General features: G+C 38.9%; 1 protein-coding gene across 3 annotated transcripts in view; it reads left to right on the forward strand.

Moving 5' to 3' along the window:
• The window catches only part of PAG1 (phosphoprotein membrane anchor with glycosphingolipid microdomains 1), a 150,046-nt gene that overhangs the window by 65,862 nt on the left and 57,451 nt on the right, over nt 1-26,733 (forward strand). Inside the window, exon 2 of one of the 3 annotated variants that reach the window (XM_058176473.1) lies at nt 2,613-2,655. The exons of the other annotated variants lie outside the window; for them this stretch is intronic. The gene's annotated coding sequence lies outside the window, so the exon portion shown is untranslated. The remainder of the gene's footprint in view (nt 1-2,612; nt 2,656-26,733) is intronic. 3 annotated transcript variants of the gene reach the window in all.

The raw sequence follows: 26,733 nt of genomic DNA on the forward strand, positions 1-26,733 counted from the left end.
GAAGCTTTTGAGGAGGCAGACAGACCTTCGTCATTGCCCCAGCCTCAGACCCCAGCTTTTTATTTTCCCTTTGAAAGGAAGAAAAGCCTTTTATACACACTACAAGATAAAAGTCTGGAGGTATCTGCCATTGTTTATGAGACAGACAAGTGGTGTGTTCCTCTTGGATGTTTCCTGAGGATGACCAAACATTTGTGAATGTCTGAACCTGCCCCATAGGAAGTACATTCAAAATAGCACTGTGGCCTTTTCAATTATCCTCAGTCCTTTGAAAACAGTTTCTATAAAATCAAGAACTGGATGGATGTTAAGTAAGGGAATGGAGAATTAGTGAATTAATAGAAATGTCAATTTGCTCAATATTCTGTAGTTTGGTGTCCAGGTCATCATTTTGTTTAATTGTTCATTGGTGCTTAATGAAATTTTGCTCCCTAACCGAACACTGAATCCATTTGTGGTTTTTACTTTTAAAACTCAAACCACAAAGTCATTTCTTAATCTTTAAGTAGCCCATAGTTCCGCATTTCTTTTTCAGTGCAACTGATTAATGAGTCCCAGGTGGCAGCCCATGGTTCCTTCTGTTGCAATATATCTTGGCTTGTTGTTTCTTAATAGTCCAGTTTGGAAATCAATGTGAACTGTCAGAATGGAAAAGTACTTATTTTCATTTATTATCAATATTAATGAGAAGATTGTGTGTTCTCATCTGAAATTTGCCTACATATTTTGACTCCATTCTGTTCCTGTCATTAAAAATCTTTTCATCATTTAGCGTAGCAATAAGGTGAGTAATAAATAAATTCATTCTTTAAAACTGTGTGTTTGTATTAAAGAAACATTTATTCTCAGCATAAAACTATAGAACCATAACTTGAAAGATAACATTTAGGCCTCTTGATCCAAACTTGTTTTAGCTGTCCAATTCCTGTGAAAGTAATTTCTTCTACTGTCAAAAGGCTCTTTCTTTTAAGAATGAGTATGTGTGTGGCGTTTGTGTGTGTGTGTTTGTGTGTGTGTGTCATTCAACTGGAATCTCTCTTTCTGTAACTTTAAATCCCCTTTTTCAATGCCTGCACTCTGGATAGATAAAGAATAGGTCTTAGTATATTGTAAGACATCCTTTTAAGTATATGAACAGGGGTTATCATATCTTGGTCATTCTTTATTTCTCACAATTGAAAGAATTATCTTTTCATAGGATTTAAAAGTCTGCTGGAACATTAGAATGGATAGGAACAAAGCCAGATATATATACACACACAGCTAGCAAGTGAGGACAGTGCTGTTATTACAATATAAATATAATACAAAAGATATTTTTACTGTATAGAACTTTATATGTATAAGTATTTATACATATGTGTATGTGTGTGCATGCATAAGTGTCCAAGGCAGGGATGAATGCTACTAGTTCGCTCCAGTTTGCTCAAATCGGTAGTGATAAAAACTACCAGTTTGGGTGAATTGGTTGTAAAAAAAAGCTACCCGTTTCGGGCGAACCGGTAGTTAAAAAAGGCTACCGGTTTGTTCGAACCAGTATTTCCGATGATCAGCTGTGCCACACGGTTTAGCTTCACTAGAAAGCAGGAAACCCTGCTTTCTAGCGAAGCTATATTGCATGGCACAGCTGTTCCCCCCCTCGCTGTTCTACTTACCTAGTGAAGTCACAGCATGGTTTTGGTGCATGGTTTTGGTGCATGCTGTGCATGCGCGCACACAGTGTGCTCTTGGGGTGCACCGCACATGCACAGGCAGCGAACCAGTGGTGATCTGAGAGGATTTCAGCACTGATCCAAGGGTATTCTAGTACTTAATACTTAAACTTAAATGCCATAAATTTTTACTACTATACTGGAATACAAAGCTGCTTTATTGCTAGCTTCTTCCTTCTCCTCCCATGATACCCTACCTACAGACTTAGGGATACTAACCGCTTTCTTCATAACACTGTTGTGTCTAGTCATTCAGGTAGAGTTCACTTTGCAACCATCTAGAGTTCCTGGCTTTTGGCTGGGTCTTTTTTATAGGTTCTTATTTGACTTCAGCTTCTTGAGAGTACTTCCTGGTTCTTTTCCTGGACTATGGATTGTCTGGCTTCTGGTCTTCATCCATTGCCTTCTCTGACCCATCCCTCATCCCCTTGCTAGCATTCCTGACACACCTAGAAAACATCTCCCAGCCCCCACAAGCTGCTGTGGCCTCTTACAGTGCTTTCCTTTGAAACCAGTAGCAAGGGATTCTAAAGAGTTATAAACATTTTGTTCTGTAAGTCCCTATGAGCCCAAGCTGGACAGCTCACAGTTGAACCACTGCAGAGAAAAGTAATTTATCTAGACGGGCCCAAATAACATTTTTCTGTTTTAGGGCAATTTGTCCTTCCACAAATCTCATGACCATTCTGTTTTTTCTCTGAACCTGTTATTGTTTGTCTGACTCATTGTGGTGGTCAAAATCTGACACAATGTTTAGGATGGTATCTTGCCAATATAGAATAAACTACTTCTTGCAGAATAAACCTACATCTTGTAGAATAAACTACATGGCATCTTGCAGTTTGCAGATTATACTTTTCTATATGTAGCTGAACACGACACTTATTTTTTTCTCTTCAGCAGTGACATCACAATGCTTGCATTTTCTTTGTTTGAAGTACCGGTAAGTCAGAATTTAGTATTTTATCTGGACTCATTTCCCTAAGCCATCACTATCACAGCTGTAAAGCTGATTTAATAATGAAAAAGCTTTCTAATCTTTTATACCATCTCCACTTCAGCTTTATATCACATAGTAGAATATCAGTTGCTGTTTTCTGCACATTTCTGAATGGGGAAATATGCATTCCATTGGGATTCAGCCAGCATTTGTTAAATTTTGAATTTTGCATGTACTTTTGAAAAACAAAACTTTCATCTTCTACTTATTACTTCAGATTGTATGCATATTACATTCAAAAATACATTTTTAACAATCAGAGAAGTATATTTCTGATTTTGCAAGGGATCTGAGGAAATACATATAGAAGGAACAAATTGAGATAAAAAGGTTACAAGAATACAAAAACTATCTATTAAGCAAAATTATTAGGAACCAGTAAAATAATATGTTTGGGGAAAACACTGTACAAAGTTAAACCCCTAGATAGAATGATGAGAATCTCCAGATAGGCAAAATGAGTTTTATCAGGTTCAAAAAATTTTAAATTATACCAGGAAGTCTTGCAATACTCATTGAAGAATCTGAGTGGAATTCTGAGGAGAATCTGAGGGCATCATGAGAGGGAGAATTATTTTACATGTTTGGGGATTTCCATTGATCCCAAATGCAAGCGTGTTGGCTATTCAGAAAGTATTACAATATAACATTTTCAAAATAAGCACATGCTTCCCAAGGTATTTCCTGGTCTAATTAATGCTGGACACAAGAAAAGCCTGGGAATATAAGGATGATGCTTGAGAATATTCTTTACCTGGAACTATTCACTTTTATTCCATTATTTACTTTCATTTCTCACACGATCCAAGTAACAAGTTGAAGAGTCTGTGTCTAGCTTAGTGTTTTCCAACCTTGGCAATTGTAAGATATGCGGATTTCAACACCTGCAATTCCCCAACCAACCATTCCCCATGCTAACTGCGGAATTCTGGGAATTGAAGTCTACATAACTTAAATTTGCCAAAATTGGAAAACACTGGTCTTGCTGGAGATTATTCATTGTTAATTTTTTGACTTGTTAAATAGTTGCTCTTAATATTTCTCTTGTGACCGGGTCCTTGTGGTTTCTCTGCCTTGGTTCTGAAGTAACAGATGTGTGTGCCATCTTCTGTCTGATATACCTGAAGGCTACTATTTTTTTTTCCTTTTTGAATAAATTGTAGTACACATTGTTTGTTTACAAAATGAAAAACGGTCTCTTGCACATTTTATCTATTGGTATTCTGATCCTCTTTGTTGAAAAAGCAGCTTGCTCATGCTCATTAAAAATATAAGAACTTTACAAAATTCCCTGATAGATTTAATTTTTCAGTGAAGCCTTTATAATGACAGAGAACCTACTACAAAGAGATGCAGTGAAACAAATTCAAGAGTCAAAATAATTTACAATTATTATCACTTTTTGCTAGGTAGCAGAAATCTGTCCATCATTTTATTCAGACTACTATGCAAACAGCATACCAATTCACTTTGGAAATAATTATTTTTGCAGACAGAATATAGAATGCAGTAGCAGCAGGCTGTTAAAGCCTCTGTTTGAAAATGCCACCTTTTTCATGTTTTGTCATTAAAATTGGTCTATAAATTTTAGGCAGACCTCAGTTGAATGAAAGTCTATCACATGCCAGACATATATTGATTTTTCTCTCTCTTGAATCAATGCTTTCAGGGCTCCTTATTATTTATTCATGATAGAAAAGTTGTCCGAGAAGCATTTACAGAAGTGTAAATCTGTAATCCAGATAGCTGTGTAAAATGCTCTGCAGGACCAGAAGCAACTGGTGTTGGAAAGAAAAATATTGCTTGATTTTATTTCTAAGCACATATTCATTTTTGTAATTTTTCCTTCACTAACACATGCACAAATATATTATTGAAGGCTGATATCCCACATTTTAGTGCTTTCTTAATTTTATGCATGAATGTTCAAGTAAAGAAAGTAAGAAGATTTTCCATATTCCTTCCAGTTTTTGAAAAAAGACTCCTTTTAAACATTTTAAAATCGATAGTGCACCTGAAAGAAATGTTTTCAACAGATCAGATTTTAAACTCCCTCCATCGTTGTTCAATCAGTCTAAAAAATAATCAGTATGCATGTTGTGAATTTCCCTTGACCATAAGGATATTTCATTTTACACTGCTGCCTCTGCATATATTCACAGTATTAACACAGTGTTTACTGAATGCACTGCAGAGCTGATAGAGTAAGGCAATATTCTAAAATGTATCAACAAGTTCAGCGTGTTTATGTCTATGGAGATTTTGAGTCATCCAGGTTATGGTTGTCCCAAAAGTGCTTTTTTTCAAGAGGCAACTGGACTTTCTGGTTTTTCTTTGAAGATGCTTCGCTTTTCATCCAAGACGCTTCTTCTTCAGCTGAGTAGCACTTGTAATAATGCAAGACAATGTTATATACTCTGTCCTAGGATCAGTATCCCTTTGCTTCCATGAAGATTTTAAGCTTAACACACACCCTGATTCAGAGTGAGAAAATTAATCACACTGAGATATGTTACTACAGTCATATTTTTATAATCTTCATTGATATTGGACTAGAGACCAAAAACATGTTAGAGCCTCTGCTCATCAATCTGTCCAACACGTTTATAGCCCAGAAATCTGTTTTAATTTACTATGAGAACCGTTGCAGCAGCTGCAGCTTCATAGCGAAAAATAATTAGTCATAGCAAAATCTTTTAATTTACATTCAGTCCCACAATAAACTGCACTTATCTGCTGATAATTGTATTTTTTTGAACTTCTTAATTATGTTTTTGATATCTTTGATACTCATTTATTCATTTAATCATTATACCATGCATGCTACTAATTAGTTTATGATTTTTTGCACCTAATTTAAATCTCCTTCTTGAAGTCTATCTTCAATCTTCACCTTATACAAAGTAATACAGATATAGTTTCATTTCCCCTCTTCATATCCAATTAAACTTCTTTTCATTCTCTCTTGGAAAAATTGTTGCAACTTCAATTCAGACATTTTCTTACGCTAATATTCTGACTATAATCTCCCTTCCTGATACTATAATTTTTTAATGCTTTCTATACAGTACTTAGAAATTTGAATGCTCCATTCTTCATTGTAGTGATATGTGGTAGTGTTTAATCTCTAACCAGAATATATTCTTCCTTTGATATACTTTCTGGTACCCCTATCAGTTGATACCTTCATAGCAGCAAAAAAGTGAGGCTATATGTTATATGAATAAATTATTTAGTAACTGATTACTCAGTGACTTAGATCAATTATTTTTTTTCAGCCTTCTGCACACAAATAAGTGCTCCAACATTGGAAATTTTTAAGAAAATGCCATTTGTCTGAAATGGTGTAGGGTTTCCTGCCTGGGCAGGGGGTTGGACTAGAAGACCTCCAAGGTCCCTTCCAACTCTGTTATTATGTTATGTTAAGAGCACAACTTTCCTATTTTTACGCAGCAGCAATTAATCAACTACTAAGTGTGAAACTAACTCTTAGTAGTTGAGAAAATAACACAAGGGATTTGATTTTCTTTGAAGTGACAGTTTGCAATCAGGGGGATCTTGTGAATCTGGCAGGGCCATCAGAAAGAGCCACATCACATCTGTGGGAAGGTCATTTATCATTTTTATTTTGACTGATAATGCTGGCTTCTCCCTGTAAAAGGTGTTGGTGACACATCCCTGATAACCTTATGGCTGGTTTATTTTTCATAGAACACCCAGAAATGGAATGTGAGATCACAGATAGAGAAGGGAAGTATGATGAAATACTTATCCTATTGTTTCCTTTCGTTATATCCAATTAATATAGTGATTACATACTCATACTTATATTTCTTATACTTTATTTATAAGTTTCTCCCTTATATATTGTATAGTTATTTCATGCTTATGCTTATATATACTGTGTTTGTATAGTTATTTCATGCTTATATATACTGTGTGACAAAATAAATAAATAAATGTGCTGTTTACTGTTTGTTTTTTGAGGTCAAATCAGGGTATTCACTTTGGTAAGTGAAAACCTAACTAAGGCCCAATTACTTGTATGAGTGTCTGCCTACTCTCTCACACTTTCAGGTCTTCAAGGGAGCACTTTCTGCAGGTCACATCACATCTTCAGCACAAACTATCAGTTTACCCACCCAGTTTACTCACCCAGGAGGAGGCACAAGTTTCTGGCCTTTGCAGGTTGAGGGGTTTATTATGTGCTGATTTTTAAGGTTGGAAATGGGCAGCAAATAGATTTGCAAATATCTTTCCAGCTTGTAGAAGAGTTACAACTCCGTCAATAAAGGAGAATATTTATAACTCAGGGTTGATATGAGGGATCCCTGTTGCTCTCTGAACTCGGTTCTTTTCTTGCAGATATTTCATTACTCAAACTAGGTATCATCATCAATACTCAGCACTGATGTGCAGCATTGATGATGTTACCTAATTTGGATAATGAAATGTTTGCAAGAAAACAACCAAGCTCGGAGAGCAAAAAGGACCTCTCATTACATCTGAAATGTTGTTTTCTGACAACCAAAATTGCCCTCCGTGCACTGCTTCTCCAGACATGGGGAGGGGGGAATATTCAGGGACTGCATGTTGTTTCTCACATTAGGACAATAGATTGTTTAGCCCCATGTCTTCAATCAGTGGGAAATCAGTATTTTGGGGTTAGTATCATGAATAGAATGATACTACGTTTTAAAAAAAATTGGTTAGCTCATCACCCACCAGCTTCTCTTACTGGCACCTCAAAAAATATTCCAAAGGTTTTTCCCAGAACTTTCCTCTGAATCAAACTGTTGGCAGATGCTATAAAAGAAGGAGTTGATAAAGAGTCCTATTACTTTAATGTAGGGAGAGCCCTGTGGGATCTGGTGGATCATGCTGGTCCATTGTGTTGTGCCGCACAATAGCACTTAGATTATATACCGCTTTACAGTGCTTTACAGCCCTCTCTAAGCGGTTTACAGAGTCAGCATATTGCCACCAACAATTTGGGTCCTCATTTTTACTCACCTTGGAAGGATGGAAGGCTGAGTCAATCTTGAGCCTGGTCAGATTTGAACTGCCAAATTGCAGGCAGACAGCAATCAGCAGAACCTGCAGTACTGCACTCTAACCACTGCGCCACCGCAGCTCATGTGTCACACAAGGGCCCATCACAGGTATGAAGGAACCAAAAGCACAGCAGGAAAAGGGTAGGCCTATTCCACTGTTGTTCCTCAGGTATTGTTGTTCCTCTTGGGACTCAGGAGACAGAAAATTGTGTTACTGACATTCCATTCTTTGCAAATTTGCCCAATGCATTTTTAAATCAGTGGCCATCACTCATCTGATGGCTACAAATTTTGGTTTAATTATATGGTATTTCAAATGACCCAATGTTCTAAAATTTTGGAAGGCAGCACATCTGTTCAGATTTTCCTTATCATCATGATTTTATATCATAACATTACATGTTTATGTTATGAACACATTTCAGGTGAAAATACTGCAAGGCTTTTCTATTTGAATTTCTTAGTTCACTGATCCTTTTTCTCTCAATGCTCCCCCCACCCACTTATCTTTGACCCTACAATTCATCTTTCCTTCCCAGCTGCTGAGCACATTGCTTTCTTTCCCTGTATATAAACTCTCCAGTGGATCTATTAACCTTCTGTTTTGGTCTGTAGCATTTAAGGAGTTTTGTCAAGAACTGGTAGTTCGGTGGCACATTCTGATTCTTTCTTTCCTTTAGCCTTAACAACTTTAATACCTTTTGACCTAGCAGTATCCCCTTTATCAGCAATAGCAAAGATCCTGAAAATTACTTTAAAATTCGTTTTATATGTCTTAGAATTTCCAAGGATTTTTCATGAAATTGAGGTGGTTAAAAAATGCAGGAGAAATTCTGCACTGGAATACATTTATCTGATTTCATCAAAATAGTCTTTTATGGATAATGAAGGTAGGCACAACCTTCGGCGGAATCAGCCAATTTTATAAATCTGATAAATCAGATTTATGTGCAGAAGTCATGGCTGCTTAAATACCTTTGCAAAGAGCAGCAAGGTAGATATTTCTCTCTCTTTTTAACACTTTACTCTATTTCGAGAATTATAGGGTTTAACCATTGCTGTTGAAATTAATTGAAGAAGCAGCAGTGTTATTTTTGGCAGCAGGAGCGGTATGATCTTAGGGAATTCAGTAATATGTGAAATGTAAATGAATGCAACAAAAATATGACTCTATTCTAGCTGATGCTCTTTAAAAAGAGTAAGTAAAATGGGTAACTATATCCCCTCAGATCTGTGGTGAACAGATTGGAGGGCAATGTGAAAATTTTAATGGAACAGAGATTATGCCTGATAAAAGGGAGAGGAAATCTTAATGGACTGATCTCTGCTTTCTGCTGGAATATAACTCCATATTTTTCCTGGTTCAATGCTTTAGGAAGTCAGTATTATATAACAGCTTTTTAACAATTGTTGGACAATCTCAAAAACATGCTTCCATCGTATTTGTATATATCAGTTACAATATTTTAGCTAATTTTCATTTGTAGACAAACCTCTTTTAGGTACTTTGGGCAATCCAATAAATTTTGTGTGCATGTATTTGTATGTGAGAAAGAGAAACAAGAAATGCAAAACCAAAAGCATATTTTAGTATGAAAGATAGCAGCTTTATCTATATTAGCGCTTGTTTCAAGCTTGATATATTGTAAACATATGCTTAAACGGATATCAATCTGTAATTTATGAAAATGACTTGCTGTGATAAAATTACCTTGGGATTTTGAAGTTAAACCCCAAAAGATGCTGTAATGCATTACAATAAATATACTGCTTGTTTGGAAGACAGAGAGAAGCAGAATTTTGTGGGTCTATTTTCTGTGTGGATAAAGAGTTGTGTCAATGCATTAACATTTTAAGTCTACTTATCCTGTCTGTGGTTTAGTTGCTGGGGTGTCAGTTTTGGCATCATGCTCTTCAGCTGTTTTCAGTGGAAAACTCCTATTTTTCAGATGAAAACCTAGGGTTTTTTACACATCCCATTTAGTCACAGTTTGATTTGGTTATATCAACTCCACCATGTGTTTTTCCCTAAAAAATCATGATTTGATTAACTCTAGCTTAATATGATAGACTAGCCTACATCACCCTATCAATATATCTATGGTGATCAATACATGTTTAAATAAACGGACAGGTTTTTTTTCCTATTGGTAAGTAGAAACAGGAGATTAGAAGACCCTGCATGCTATAATTATTTGTTGTATTAGGCTTGCAGAGATTACCTGGAAAATATATGGTCACCTGGAAAATATGTAGGTGAGCACATAACCTGTTTCGGGAACTCCTTAAAGCAGCTGCCCCTTTTCCTGGGTTGGCATGGCTGCCCTCTGCCTACCTCTATCTATCTATCTACCTACCTACCTACCTACCCACCCACCCACCCACCCATCTATCTATCGATCTATCTATCGATCTATCTACCTATCTCTATCTCTCTAGCATCTAGACAGACAGACTGACTGACAGACGGACAGACAGAGATAGATAGAGATGGATGGGTGGGTGAATGAGTGGGTAGGTAGGTAGGTAGGTAGGTAGATAGAGGGATACCTGTGTTTCCCCAGAAATAAGACTGGGTCTTATTTTCTGTTGGCCCCCAAAATAAGCAGTAGGGCTTATTTTTGGGGATATCTTATTATTTTCCATTACAGGAGGCCCACTTCTTCTGCTTGCCCGTGGCAGGGCAGGCTGCGTGATGTGCCAGTGCTTTCACTCCAGGGGAGGGTGGAGCTCTTCCATGTGCCCCACACCAGTTTACCACAAGGCTCCCACAGCCAGGCCATCCATGCCCCAACACCTGCCTTGTCTTGTGGCCATGGCACCAACACATCACTCAGCCTCCTGCTCTGTTGCAGCTGCAAGCAAGCAGAAGTGGGTGAGCAGCCACATGGGCTCCTCCTGCACATGGCTGCTGGTTATGCTGCCATGAGGCAAGTGTCGGAGCGTGGATGGTTTGGCTGTGGGGGCCCTGAGGTAAGCTAATGTGGGGTATGTAGGGCAGCTCCACTACCCTGCCTCGTAGCTGTGGCACTGTGAGCAACCTGGCCAATGGGCAGGTGGCCAGTTGCACAGGCTGTTAAGTCAGGTTTATTTGAGGTATAGGGCATGCATAAAAACCTGCTAGGGTTTATTTTTTGGATAGGTCTTATTTTGGGGGAAATGGGGTAGGTAGATGGAGAGAGAGTGAAATTCTAGTGTAATTAAGTTTGGTTGCCTTTTAAAATACCTTGGCTAGGCCCACCTCAATGTAATTTGCATATTTAAGTAATTAGCAGTCATGCTGTGACAGCATATTGAACCAATACTGTTTGAGGGGTTTCATTGTACACATCTTTCAATGAACATTATGTAACCATAAAAACTGTTTACTTCTTGTTGAAAAATGAGCAACTGCTTTTTGTTTCCTCTTCTTTCATGTTCATGTATATTGAAGCAGCCCTACATTAATGTGAGAATTAATATTTGAGATAGCTAGAATGATTAAACCACTATTTCCCTCATATTCAAATGCTCTTTTAAATTACTTTCCACATTGCTAGCTAAAGTGTAATCATCTCATTTCTTTCTCTCTAATGGAATGTTACTGGAGGCATTAAATCTGGTTTTCCAGAGAATGCCTTTTGGAGAACGCTATTTTGTTGTAAATAGGCATTATTTCTGTAAATGCTTGATTATGGGAATGAACACTCGATGTGCAACCAATATCAGACTTAAACATAAATGACCATGTGTGAAAATCAAGTTGTTGATTTAAATGGTTATAACACTTCATGTAATTATTTTCCACTCCTGTTTATTAGAGGAATATAGTATATAGTAGTAGAGCCTTTATTGTCATTGTATATCATATAGCAGTGGCCAAAATTGTGGAAACTTTTTGGAAAAAGTGTATTTTTGAGGTTTGATGGCTAATAACACCCCCCCCCTCTTTTTTTTTATTTCAAGATAATCATATTCCACTGCTGGAATGGCCTGAGAATAGCCTAGACCTTAACCCAATTGAAAATCTATGGAGCCGACTAAAGAAACTTGTTATTCAGAAATGACCAAGAAGTAAAACCCAGTTAATAGAGGCAATCATTCAATCTTGGTTTCCCATTATAACAGTTGCAGAAATAAAAAACTTGGTTCACTCCATGGGAAGACGTTGTAAGGTGTAATTATTCATGCTAAAGGTTACCCAACTATTAACTGACTTGATAATTTTTGTAAATCCATTTTTTCTATGTGTTTCACTTTTCTTCTTTATACTGTAACTGCTATTCTAATAGCAAATCCTTCATAAAAGTTATTGCATTACATTATTGATTAAATTATCTTTCCATTTATATATAATTTTATGGTACTACTCCAAAAAAAAAAAAAAGTGGTGTTATTACCTAGTTTTAGAAAACAGACTTTTCTCAAAAGGTTTCTACAATTTTGGCCACTACTATATATACAATGAAATTGGATTAGCCTCTCTGGTGCAAGAAAATACAAAACAACATGGATAGTATAGAGAATATACTAGCGGAAGTGGGAGGCCGTATCATGTTAAGGGAGTGCGTGCTCGCTGTTTAAAAGAGATTGCGCGCTCCGGCCCCTCAGACTTTTCCCGTTCCCCGAGTGGCCAGAATCCTCAGAGCTTGGATCTTCAGCTGATGTTATGCAATGCTAGGTCCGTGGTAAATAAAGCCCCCCTGATTTGTGATCTTATACGGGGGGCGCGCGGACCTTATGGGCATTTCAGAGACCTGGTTGGGCTCAGAAGGGGGTGTTCCCCTTGTAGAAATGTGCCCACCAGGTTTCTATGCATTCCATCAGCCGAGGGCGCAAGGTAGGGGTGGGGGGGTGGCGGTCGTTATTAAGGAGAGTCTGGAGCCGAGGGAGGCCACTGTACCTCAGATATCAGGTTGTGAATCCCTCTTTGTGAAGTGGGGTCGTAGGTGGCAGGTGGGCTTGTTGATCACGTACCTGGCTCCTTGCTGCGTGACAACAGCCCTGCCGAGCTGTTAGAGGTGTTAGCTGGGATGGTGGTTGATATCCCTAGACTTATGGTCATGGGGGATTTCAACTTGCCATCAACCGGTGGGGCATCGACGACAGCTCGGGAGTTCATGGCCTCCATGACGGCCATGGACCTGACCCAATTAGTCAACAGCCCTACTCACATCAGGGGAGGAATGCTGGATCTGATTTTTGTCTCTGGACAGTGGTTGAATGATCTGGAACTCGGAGATTTAGTCATTGAGCCTTTGTCATGGTCGGATCATTCCCTCCTTCGTCTAGACTTTCGGACCGCTACTCAACACCGCAGGGAGACGGAACCAGTCCCAGGCGCCTGATGGACCCGGATAGGTTCCTGACGGAGCTTGGGCCGTTCCCTGAGGTTCTGGCCCACGACTCAGCCGAAGAAATAGTCGCAGCCTGGGAACGGGCCGCGGCTGGGGCTTTGGACCGTGTCGTGCCTTTGCGGCCTCTGACCCGGCATAGAACTCAACCCGCTCCTTGGTTTTCCGAGGAGCTGAGGGAGATGAAGCGCTGGAAAAGATGCCTAGAGAGCGCTTGGAGGTCCAGCCGTTCAGAAGCTGACCGAACACTAGTTAGGTCATTTATTCAGACCTATCTAGTGGCGTTGAGGGAGGCCGTTTTTACTGGTGTGATCTTGACTAATGAGCACTCCCAAGAATTTAAAAGAGGAAACCTTCTCCACACAACTCCCCTCGATATACAGCCTGAATGACTATAGACCCATTGCACTGATGTCTGTAGTGATGAAGTGCTTTGACTGGTTCTACAAGACCTCAGGTCCTGTCTTCCACTAAATTTTGATCAATACCAGTTTGCTTATGGAAGTAACAGGTCAACAGAAGACACCATTGCCACTGCTTTACATACTGCATTGAGACACCTCAAGAAATCTGGGAACTATGTCAAACTGTTTTTATAGACTATAGCTCGGTCTTTAATACCACCTTACCAGGCATTCTCATTGAAAAGCTGACTGATATGAATTTCTCTCCCCTCATTTGTGACTGTGTCAAAGACTTCCTGACGGACCATCCACAAACAGTAAGGGCTGGGTCTCTGACATCTTCCACCCTGAAGGTCAGCACAGGCTCCCCTAAGGGCTGCGTGCTCAGCCCCTTCCTGTATTTGCTGTATACAAACTCGATTTCATTTAGGGCCGCATCAGGGTTGTGTTTGAGCTCGGGGAGCCGGGGTGGGCATGGCCAGGGTAGGTATGGCAGCTCAATGTCTCTTCTGTCGGGGGACCTGTGGTGGCCCTAGTGCTCTGCCAATGAAAACAGGTTCCCGAGCTCCGTTCAGCTGCCGCATGCGGCCCCCCTGAGCTCTGTTTTCACTGGCAGAGGGTTGCAGGAGGCCGTGGCAGCTGAAAATAGAGATTGGGAGCCTGTTTTCACTGGCAGAAGCACCATGGGCTGGTCCTTCTCTGTATCCAGGGTGGCCCCGCGGGCCAGATCTAAGTACCTTGCGGGCCGGGGCCGGCCTCCGGGCTTTGAGTTTGACACCCCTGGTATAGAGAGTAAAGGAAATTATTTTGACAAAATCATAAAATAAAACTAGGCAAAATGAGCTGAAATGTTCTTTTAAATTCTGAGAAACAAAATAATATTTAGAACTTCCTCTAGCACATATGTCTGTAATTCACTGGAGTATAAGAAGGAGAAGGTACAGTTCAATCACACTTGAGATATCCTGTAACTGTAACCAATCTCAATATAAGTAGTTCTAGTCTTACTGTGCAGTTGATTTTCTGGTCTGATCCACCTCGTGAAACTGATAGGAATTACAGGTGGTTCTCAGTTAATCCAACCATTTGAACTTCTAACAATTCTAAATGAGTGATACTTATGACTGGTCCTCAAAGTTCTAACTGTCACAGTGGTCACATGATCACAATCTGGGTGCTCAGCAACTGGCCTGGCTTTCTGACCCCCATAGTCACCTTCCCTGCCAGCTTCCCACAAGCAAAGCCAATGGGGAAGTCATTAGGAAGTCAGAAATCAGAGTCATATGAGTTCCTTGCTTAATAACCTATACAGCCCTTGTTTAATGATAATAACTAGGGACTGCTGTGACTGCCATTGCAAAGCCATGTGGTCATGTGATATCACACTTTACGACTGCATCATTTAGTGATAAAAATTCTGGTCTCAATTGCCATCATTAAGTGAGGATTACCTGTAGTCCCTAGCTCTACTGGATCATCAGAATTATCCCACTGGCATGCCACAAAATATTGTAGTTGTTCAAGCCCTGCTGTTGTCTGTTAGGAGACATGTCTGTTTTGCAGCTCTCTCTGTAATAATGTCAGCTACAGGTAGTCCTCAACATATGACCATAACTGAGCCCAAAATTTCCATTCCTAAACGAAGCAGTTGTTAAGTGAGTTTTGCCCCATTTTACGACCTTTTTGCAGTTGTTAAGCAAATTGCTCCAGTTTTTAAGTGAATCATAGCGGTGGGTTTATATATTCTTGCCCCTGGTTTGTGGCGCACACACTCGCTTCACGCATGCATCTTTTGTGCATGTAACCAGCCTTCCGCGCATGTGCATGGTCTCGAAAACATGGCTAAATAGGGCGACTTTACACTGGGGCAGGTGGGCGGCCCCACACACAATCTCCACTACCGGTTCACGAACCAGCAGAATACCACCACCGATCGTGTGGTTGTTAAATGAATCTGGCTTCCTCTATTGACTTTGCTTGTCAGAAGCCAGCTGGGAAGGTTACAAATGATGATTACATGATCCCTGGACAGTTCAACTGTCCTAAGTGCCCAAATTTGGATCATGTGACCATGGCAACGCTACAAGGGTTGTAAGTGTGAAAATTGGTCATGTCGCTTTTTAGTGCCATTGTAACTTCAGTCATTAAATGGTTGTAAATCAAGGCCTACCTGCTTATACTTACTTGAGACTAGGCAGTTGGAAAATCCTCAGAGCTTAAGATGTACAGTTCACACTAAATGAGAAAAATCTCCTAAGCTTTTCTAAATTTCTTACCATTTTTGTCATTCGGGGTGGTGAGTACCTTGTGATTGGGAATCACCTGCTTAGTGCTGACATTCCTGAATTTTTTTATTTTTTTTTATTTTTTTTATTTTGTCACAACAATATATATAAGTATCATACAAAAAGATTATATAGTATATAAACGTATATATGAGTAAATATTAGGAGGTATAAGCATGTATATATTTAGGAAGAAGAAAAGAAAAACAATAGGACAGGAACGGTAGGCACGTTTGTGCTCTTATGCATGCCCCTTATGGTCCTCTTAGGAATGGGGTGAGGTCAATAGTAGAAAGTTTTTGGTTAAAGCTTTTAGGATTATGGGAAGAGACCACAGAATTCCTGAATTCTTTCACTCTTTGGGGTGGGTGGGTATCTGAGACATTTGCTCTGGGATCCAAAGAATTCTCCTCATGAAAATTGATTTGATAGTGTAAACAGCCCCTTCCAACTTTGACTCTATAAAAAGTGTTAAGTTCTGGAAGTAACGAGGCTGGAGACCAGAGTAGTGACAACAGCTCTTTAATATAGGGTGAACCCAGCAACCTGGCTGGGGAAAAACCTCTCCTTATATACTGTTTAACCGGCGGCTTCAACCAATCAGCAACGTGCTTGTTTCCCGCCAAAACATTTAAAGATACATAACACTCCTCCCCTCCCAGAAAACACTTTACCTATATTTACATATTATTTACATGTTATTTTTCGACGTAGTCACGCAAATAACCTGGGCGTCTCCTGATTCTTTCGGACCTGCGCGGTTCAGTCCTTGGGAGTGGGGTGAGCTGGTCGGAGGGGCTGTTTGCTCCTCCCAGCTCTTTTGCTAGGCCATCCGGCCCTGGATTACTGCAGACTCTTTTTCTAGGCCATCCGGCCTTGGATTACTTGCAGAGTCGTCCCTGCTGTTTCCAAGGGGAACCTGATGGCGTCGCTGGACCTCCTGGGACTCAGCTAAGTCTTGCGCCTCTCCCGGGTTACGGTCAGCTGTGGGTTCAAATAATGTGTGGTCATGGTCTGTTCCATTTAGCTCGGATTGTTCGGCTATTCGTTTTCTTATTTGATCTATGTGGCGCCTCCATACTCGGTTGTCTTGTAACTCAACTAAGTATGACTTTGGACCGGTTGCTTTTATGATTTGCCCTGCCAGCCAACTTGGGCCGTCCCCATAGTTGCGGGCCCACACTCGGTCGCCTATGCCCATTTCTCTCGTTTTTTCCAGTTCCCCCTTGTAACCCTCTGGTGTGTAATGGGGATTTAACCGGTCCAGTGGGCACCGGAGCTTCCGTCCCATCAATAATTCTGCTGGGCTTCTGCCTGTCGCAGTGCTGGGGGTTCTATGCTGAACGGCCAGAAAGAAATCTATCTTTGTTTGCCAGTCGCCTGGCTTGAGTCTGGACAATGCCTCTTTAGCGCTCCGGACGGAACGCTCTGCAAGGCCATTCGACGCAGGGTGGAAAGGCGCAGAGAGGGCATGTCGGATGCCCTCATCTGCCAAGTATTCCTCAAACTGGGTTGCCGTGAATTGCGGGCCGTTATCGGATACTAGCGTGTCGGGCAACCCGTGGGTTGCAAATAGATGCCGTAGGGCTGCGATTACTGCCTCGGCTGTCATGGATCTCATGAGAATGATTTCCAACCATTTAGAGAAAGCGTCGACTACCACTAGGAAGGTTTGGCCGTGGAAAGGGCCAGCAAAATCAATGTGGATTCTCGACCAGGGCCCTTGGGGTTTTCCCATTCCTGACTGGGGCCGTTGGGGTAGAGGTCTGGACTCTTGGCAAGCCTGGCATTTCCCTACCCTTTCAGCAATTTCTGAGTCCATTAGGGCCACCACACATAGCTTCTCGCTAGCCCTTCATCCTTACGATCCCTGGGTGACCCTCGTGGAGGAGGTCCAATACCTTTCCCTCAATTTCTCCGGGAATCACCACTCGATCTCCCCATAGCAGGCACCCCTTGAGCCGACAGTTCCCCGTTTTTACAAATTCCTTAAACGCCGCCCGACGCAGCGGCCACCCTCTTGTACCCAACCGAGTACAGTCCTCAAAATAATGTCCCGGTATGATGCCCGAGCCACCTCCTTAGATGTGATTGGGCCAGAGTCCAAAGAGTCAATTAGCAGGATGGGCGTCCCCGGAGTGGGGTCTTCGATCGCCCCTGGTAGTGGGCATCTGCTTAAAGCGTCCGCATGCCCCACTTCTTTTCCGGGTCGATGCTGCAGCTTGTAGGAATAAGCGGCTAAGAAGATAGTCCATCGGGTCAATCGTGGCGAAAGTGCCACAGGCGTTGGGCGGTCGCCAGCCAGTATCCCTAACAGCGGTCTATGGTCAGTAACAATTTCAAAGTCTCTACCAAAAACGTATTCATGAAACTTTTTTACCCCTGACACAATTGCTAGCGCTTCCTTATCCAACTGGCTATAGTTCCTCTCTGGAGGACATCGTTCTGGAGTAGAAGGCTATTGGGGCTTCTGTGCCGTTTGGAAGTCTGTGGCTGAGCACAGCCCCCACCCCGTAAGGGGAGGCATCGCAAACCAGTAATAATGGCAATGAGCTATGATACTGGATCAGTAGGCTATCGCTCGAGAGTAGGTTTTTTACTGCTTCGAAAGCCCTAGCTTCCGACTTTCCCCAAGACCAAACAGTATTCTTTCCCAGAAGCTTATGCAGCGGTTCAGCAACGGTCGCCTTGTTTTTTAAAAAGACCGCGTAAAAATTCACTAGCCCCAGGAATGCCTGTAGCTCTGTTTTGTTTTTGGGCGCTGGAGCCTTTCTTATTGCCTTGACTTTGCTCTCAGTGGGGTGAATTCCTTTCTTGTCTATTCTGTAGCCCAAGAACTCGACGGATTCTACCCCTATCTGGCATTTGTTCACTTTAACCTTTAGTCCGGCTGACCGGAAAATGCCCAGAACTTTTCTCAAACGCTCCCCAATTCATCTAAATTTTCGGCTGATATCAATACATCATCGAAGTAGGGGACTACCCCTGGGAGCCCTTGCAGAAGTCGTTCCATTAAATTTTGGAACAGCCCCGGTGCCACACTCACCCCAAATTGTAATCGGGTACACTTGAAAGCACCTCTGTGAGTTACAATCGTTTGGGCTTCGGCTGTGTTGGCGTCTACGGGCAGTTGTTGGTAGGCTTGAGCCAAGTCCAACTTTGCAAAGACTTGCCCTTGCCCCAAAGAGTGCAGCAAGTGTTGTACCACGGGGACCGGGTAAGCGCTTTTTTGCAAGGCTTTGTTTAACGTTGCCTTGTAGTCAGCGCAGATTCTAACTGACCCATCTGGTTTCACTGGGGTGACGATTGGCGTCTCCCACTTAGCATGATCGACTGGCACTAGAATCCCCTGATTTATGAGCTTATCTATCTCCTTGTCAATCTTAGGTTTAAGGGCAAAGGACTCTCCTTGCCTTTAACCTAATGGGGCTACCTGGGGTCTAAGTTGAAGGAAATAGGGGTCCCCTTGTACTTGCCCAGGCAGTCCTTGAAGACATCTTGAACTCGTTCATGAGTGTGTCTTTAGGTTACAGTCACTTCTGTAGATGCCAGTCACTCCCATGCCCAATGCACGAACCAGTCTAGTCCCAACAAACTAGGCAGGGTCCCTTCGACGATCGTGATGGGCAGGGTCTTCTTGTGTGGTCCGTACTCGACTCGGACAGAGGTGGTCCTCGAACAGGGATGCGATTCCCTTGGTAGTCGTGGACTCGTAGCCGTTGTGTTTGCAGGTGGCGCGACTGATGGCAACGCCTTCGCCAAAGTGTCCCAGGACATGATGGTGATCGCTGACCCGGTGTCCACTTCTAGTCGGCACGGCACTCCTTCTATTTTGGGTTTGGTGAAGATCTTCTTCTCCACCCGGGTTGTGGCGCGGCCTATGATCACCGTCGTTTGATTTGAGTTCGCGCCTTTTTTGTTTGAGCCAATCACGGGTCGCCTTGCCGATCCCGCGCTCTGATTGGTCGATTTGAATTTTCGGCGGGAAGGTTGGGGAGCTCGACAGACTTGAGCTAGGTGCCCCTTCTTCTCGCACCGCCGGCATGTAGCGTCCTTGAACTTGCAGTGTTGGCGCTGGTTTTGACCTCCGCAACTTCCGCATTCGTCCCGGTCTTCTTTGCCGCGTTCTCGGTTTGACAAACCCTTCCTCATCCTCACTGTCAGATTCGGTCTGGATCTCTTCTTGGTGCACCGGGTTGATTTTGTGCTCGCCTTTGGTGTGAGTGGCTTTGCAGGGTCTCCGCCGCTTGGGTGGACATTTCATGCGCTCTGGCTTCGTCCAGGCGTTTGCCAGCGTTAGATTGCTTTTCGATAGCAGCCGCCCGCAAACGCATGTCTCTGACCCCACGGATGAGTTGCTCCAGCAGCGCCTCGTCCAGGTCTCGGTACCCACAGTCTTTGGAGGCTTTCCGCAGGGCGGCCATGTAGTCGCCGATGGATTCGCCTCTTGCTGTCGGCGCCTCCAAATTCAAAACGCCGCACGTATTTGGACGGCGTTGGCGAAATGGTTTTTAGCAGGGTTTGCAGAGTTTGCCACGATACCGATTGTACCGGCGTTGGCTCTGCCAGGGCTTCCGCGATGTCGATGACCTCGGACCGCAGTGGCTCAAGAAGTATGCCCTTTGCGGTTGTCTGGAACTCCTTGCAGTTCGTTGGCTTCTAGGAAGCTTTCAAACGGGTCATGTACGCTCCCATTTCTCTCTGGCTGGGTCAAACGGCGCGGGCGGAGTGTAACTGGCCATCTCCGCGTTTCTGCCCTGGGTTTGCTGGGTTCGGTTCTTCCGTGCTTCAGCTCGGTTCTGGTGCTCCTTAGCCTCGAAATCCCACCCTCGTCGCCAGTGTTAAGTTCTGGAAGTAACGAGGCTGGAGACCAGAGTAGTGACAACAGCTCTTTAATATAGGGTGAACCCAGCAACCTGGCTGGGGAAAAACCTCTCCTTATATACTGTTTAACCGGCGGCTTCAACCAATCAGCAACGTGCTTGTTTCCCGCCAAAACATTTAAAGATACATAACAAAAAGCATTAAAGAAATGAGGGAAATATAGCTCAGAACTCTTCAAACAAAAAAAGCCTCTCATTTTCTGTATTTTCAGAAATAATGACTTCTGATTTGTACGTATGCTAATAATCTACTGTTATAGGTTTTGCCTGTATTTTGAACATTGCAGTTGTGGGATTTTAAAAAAAATCATTATTGGGTCTCTTCCGTTGTCACTAGCAACAGGAATTCCATTCTAGTTATATGATAATCTCTCTGCCCCTAACTGTATCTTGACAGGAGTGTTAAAACAAGGTAAGATTATAAATTAAGTCTGATGACTCTTGCTATTGTAATTGCTTTTAATTTAAAAGAATTGTGTTTTTCTGTTGCAATTCAGTTGTGTAACATTGCAACGAAACTGATTCTGCATGAAAAAATATACTATATGAATATCCTTATTACAAAATTCAAAGGAAACATCAGAAGACTGATGTGAGCATGAATTTATGAATGCTTGGTGAATTGTAAGTCTCACATTAGTTCAGGAGAAGATAACATGTTTATTTTTGTTGCTTTTTTATGTTTGAGCTAGTAAGCATGCTGCTACACAATTTTTCACTTACTGTTATGGTTGGTCACACAGCCAGGCACATGTTTAGATTGGATTTTGCATTTTTATTTATCCAGTCAGTCCTAAGAACCTGCAATAGGCAGGTGTTGTTTGATGGTGTTAAAGGTATCGTTTCAGTATGTAAGCTGTTCCAGGTAAAGCTGTCTCGTGCAATTGATTGTTGGTGATTTTGTCAGTGCTGAGAGTGTTCAAGTGGTGCTTGTTGTTATTGTTATTATTTTAGCTGTCTGTCTTTTAATTTTTATTATGCTATTAGATGGGAGCATTAGGACTGAAAATCCAGTCTGCAGCATTGGTTTTCAATACTACTGTACTAAATTCAACCATTTTAAACTTATGGATCCAGAAATCAAGGTTTTCTGTGCTAATCATTTCCACTCATTCTTTTAGATGGCATTTTTAGATATTGTATGTAAAAAGCTATATCTTAGATAGCTATATCTTCTTAATATGACTAATTCATCTTAGTTTTATAAATCCCCTTCCTTGCCACCAGAATAGCTCCTTCAACAGAAATACCATTATTTTTCTTGACTGCTTTTCATGCTGCTTCTAAAAGGGGCTGTTTTGCATGTAGCAAAATGTTGTTAAATGTTGTTTTATAAGAAATATGCAGTAATAATTCTGAAATCAAAGAAAGCGTCGACCTCCTGTTTATTTTTTATTTTATATGCATTTATTATTATCAGCAACTTGTCATAAAACGCCTTAAAATTAAAAGATCCCTGAAGCAAAATATCAACATTGTCTTAAATATTTGACAGCAATGAATATCTGAAAATCAATTTGTGGATTTGAAATTTTGGAATATTAAATAGTCTGCACTGCATACCTTGGGAACTTCCATATTGCTTTGGTCATAGACTAATATACTGTATGTTTTCTTAATTTCATTTAGTGCTGGGTAAACATTGGTATCTTTGCTTTGTTGCTGTCATAAATAAACCTTAGTTGAAATCCAGAAGACTTGGTCTGCAAATAATACACATGATACTAAACATAGGGTTTTTTAAAAAAAGCAATTCTTTAATGACTCCTAGTGACAGAAATTACCAAGAAGAAGGATAGAATTCAAAAGCATTATGAGTTTATTCCATGCAACCTATACCTAATAATGTAATATACTAACAATCAAGGTAAATTGGCACCAGATAAGAGTCAGTGGACTTCAAGGGGGGCTGAACTTAGATCTCATACAGGAACATAGTAACTCTAAACTGATGATTGGGGTTAGCCAGGATGCCTCCTCCATATATTCACCTATTTTAGCTAATTGTGTGATTACAGTATTACTTTATGTCAACAGTGTAGTTATTATGTCTATTTCATAAATAGGAATGTGAAAGGCATTCCATTTATCACCCATTTTGATTCTGAAATTTTGAAACATTTTCACTTTAGCCAGGTGAATGCATTGCCCTCAGCAGTCATTTCTGGACATTTTAAGGATTCTCCTATGTATCTTTGGTTGTGTCCATGTAGTGATGGCTCAGTAAAACTGTAAGCCATATGCTACCGTGCTAGTCCCTATGTAAGAAGTCTAGATCTCGAAGAAAATTCCAGGCAGAGAGTATGGTTTCTCCATAATGTTACTTCCTTCAGAGAAGGACTCAAGAATATCTTCCAAAGGCATCCGGGTTTTTTTCTATCATTTGTACAGCACATGGCACCATTAATTAAGTTTGGAACAATATACTTTTCTTATTCTGTTTTATTTTAATATATATTCTCTTAATTATTTTAGATCTTATTATCTTATCTTTTGTACTTATTTTTCTGTTTCTTATACATACAAAAGAGTCTAACAGTTCTTCTATTTGACATTTTATTGAATCTGACCTTAGAGCTTAGAGCTGTAATAAACTGATTTGATTTGGAGGGAAGGAGGAGAATTTTGAACAGCAAACTAATGCTGCAGCCAACAGTTTATGCTGGCCACTTTTCTACCATAAGTTGTTTCCCAAAGCAGCTTCTGTCTCAGTTGAATAAGTAAGCGAGAAAGGAAATAAATAAATAAGAACAGCAGAGAAGAAAAAGATTAAACTCGAATGTATTTGGATTAAATAGCCTGTATTGCTTTTTAAAAGAAAAAAATGGCATTGACATTGTTTATTCATTCTGAATACAGTAGTGATCTGTACAGGTTTCCTGTCTTCAGTAAGGCTATCTAATTATTGTCCCAAAGATACTTTTTCAAGAAGCAACTGGACTTTCTTATTTTTCTTTAAAGACGTTTCACTTCTCATCCAAGAAGGTTCTTCAGCTCTTATTGGATGGTGGGGAATGGAAGGATTTATACTCCTTGCAGACAGCTGGTTATGAAATTAACTAAAAGGATTACAATCACCTTTACTGATAAGGCTATGTTTACAATACTAGTAATAGACAGATGTAAGTGTGCTATATGTGGGGTCCTTTAATGCAGGGGTCCCCAATCCCTGGACCATGGCCCGATATCAGGCCACAGCCCATTCGGGACCAGACCATGCAAGGGGTGGGTGACCACAGCTTCATTTGAGCAAGCGGCACCCCCTGCTTGCATGGAACTAGCCCCTCCCCCACCCGCTGGTCCGTAAAGCCAGAAAGGTTGGCAAGCCCTGCTCTAATGCATCATGGGAAAGAAAGCTGATTAAATTATAAGGAATGGATTTATTCAAAACAATGTTGTAAAATTTACATACAGATCAGATTGCCTATTAAACCGAGGCCTAAAAAGTAAGTGTATTATATGTATTTATGTTTTAGTGGGGCTGGCATTTATTGCTTTACTGCTATTCTTTAGATCTTTTTATGATTTTGCAAATCAACAATACTGATTTGCTTTTACACACATTTTTTTTTAAAAAAAATAGACCTGTTTTATGCCACTTCTCAAGAAGCTCATGTCGCATATATCAGTGTTAGTAAGATAATAAGTAGCCTTAAATCTACTACTAAGTGAATGGTAATAATTTCTGATTTATAATTGCTTAACAGCAGCAGGAGTTCATATTGTTCTCCTCATTCTTAAATAATATTGGTGAAATATATATTCTGCCAAAGATATATGAAGTAGAAAAATCAGATTATTTTAAACCTGTGTGTAACCTTTTATCTTTCCATGTATAGCTGTCTTTATCAATGTTACATGAATTAATTTAAATAGCCCTGCAAAATAATTCATTGGCTAACCAAATGCTTAAAGCATAGCTGGCTGGAAAATTCTGGGAATTGAAGTCCACAAGTCTTAAAGCTGCCAAGTTTGAAGACCTCTGGTTTAAAGCAATGTGCACAGATGAGAGTCAACATATACCAAATTCCTTTCTTTTTCTTATTCTTCTGTCCATGAGCAAAACTGAAACACAAGAAAGTATTTATATTTATGATCTATATAATATAGGTTATATTATTTGCACTAATATAACCATAGTTAAATTAGAGTCCAGTGTTTATAAACCAATTCTGGCCAAGACTTCAAAGAAATTTAGAACCTAAATAAAATTAGATCCAAAGTTAATCATACTTATAGATGAATCAAAGTTAATCACCCCTTAAAATCAAGACAATTTGATTCCAGTGATTGTACTCTAAGAATTGTTAGATCTGGATCTAATCCTATGCTTAACACAAATATAATGTGAACCATACAGACTAGGAGAGAAGGAAATTGGTCCATCTTTATTGGGTTGGTGCTTGGAGAAGAGGATAAATTCCTTATGAAAGAACAAGCAGTTGAGATACAGAGATAATTATAATCCACACGAGTCACAACCATTCTTTTTTACTAAATGTCCTTAAACTAAACACTATATCAAATGAAAGAATTTTGCAGGGTTCCTGTTACTTGATTCTAAGAAGATTCAAATGAACTTTTTGGGTAGTTCCACATCAGTAGACGTTAGATCAGGTTTTCATCTTATTTCATTTTATTCAAATCAACAGCATCTGAACATAAATCTTTGAGTATCCCTTGTCAATTTCACAATAAGAATATGCTTGTTTATGAATTACATTGCATGCTGTGAAACTTTTTTGTTATGGACATTTTGTGAATTAGACTGTGATACAATTGATTTGTTGAAGACATTAGAGGCAAAAAACATTAAGAACATTTATAGGTTTGCTGAGAAACTGTTTCCTGTTAATCTAGGCACTTTTATTCAAAACATGCTTACAAATAAAATGCTTTTTTTTCTTGCATAGAAAATCAAGCAATACTTAGTCATATTGATGCCTCTGAAAAATAATGCTTAACTCCATAAATTGACTCCGGCCTTTAAAATTCTGCTAAAACAGAACGAGAGAGAAAAATTAAGTGCTCCATTCTCTATTTCCTGCAGGATTTTAATGGATTACTAAATAAATAAATAAATAAATAAATAAATAAATAAATAAATAAATAAATAAATAAATAAATAAATAAATAAATAAATAAATAAATAAATAAATAAATAAATAAATAAATAAATAAATAAATAAATAAATAAATAAATAAATAAATAAATAAATAAATAAATAAATAAATAAATAAATAAATAAATAAATAAATAAATAAATAAATAAATAAATAAATAAATAAATAAATAAATAAATAAATAAATAAATAAATAAATAAATAAATAAATAAATAAATAAATAAATAAATAAATAAATAAATAAATAAATAAATAAATAAATAAATAAATAAATAAATAAATAAATAAATAAATAAATAAATAAATAAATAAATAAATAAATAAATAAATAAATAAATAAATAAATAAATAAATAAATAAATAAATAAATAAATAAATAAATAAATAAATAAATAAATAAATAAATAAATAAATAAATAAATAAATAAATAAATAAATAAATAAATAAATAAATAAATAAATAAATAAATAAATAAATAAATAAATAAATAAATAAATAAATAAATAAATAAATAAATAAATAAATAAATAAATAAATAAATAAATAAATAAATAAATAAATAAATAAATAAATAAATAAATAAATAAATAAATAAATAAATAAATAAATAAATAAATAAATAAATAAATAAATAAATAAATAAATAAATAAATAAATAAATAAATAAATAAATAAATAAATAAATAAATAAATAAATAAATAAATAAATAAATAAATAAATAAATAAATAAATAAATAAATAAATAAATAAATAAATAAATAAATAAATAAATAAATAAATAAATAAATAAATAAATAAATAAATAAATAAATAAATAAATAAATAAATAAATAAATAAATAAATAAATAAATAAATAAATAAATAAATAAATAAATAAATAAATAAATAAATAAATAAATAAATAAATAAATAAATAAATAAATAAATAAATAAA

Source organism: Ahaetulla prasina, chromosome 3 (assembly GCF_028640845.1).
Source record: "Ahaetulla prasina isolate Xishuangbanna chromosome 3, ASM2864084v1, whole genome shotgun sequence".
In the NCBI taxonomy this organism is placed as follows: Eukaryota; Metazoa; Chordata; class Lepidosauria; order Squamata; family Colubridae; genus Ahaetulla; species Ahaetulla prasina.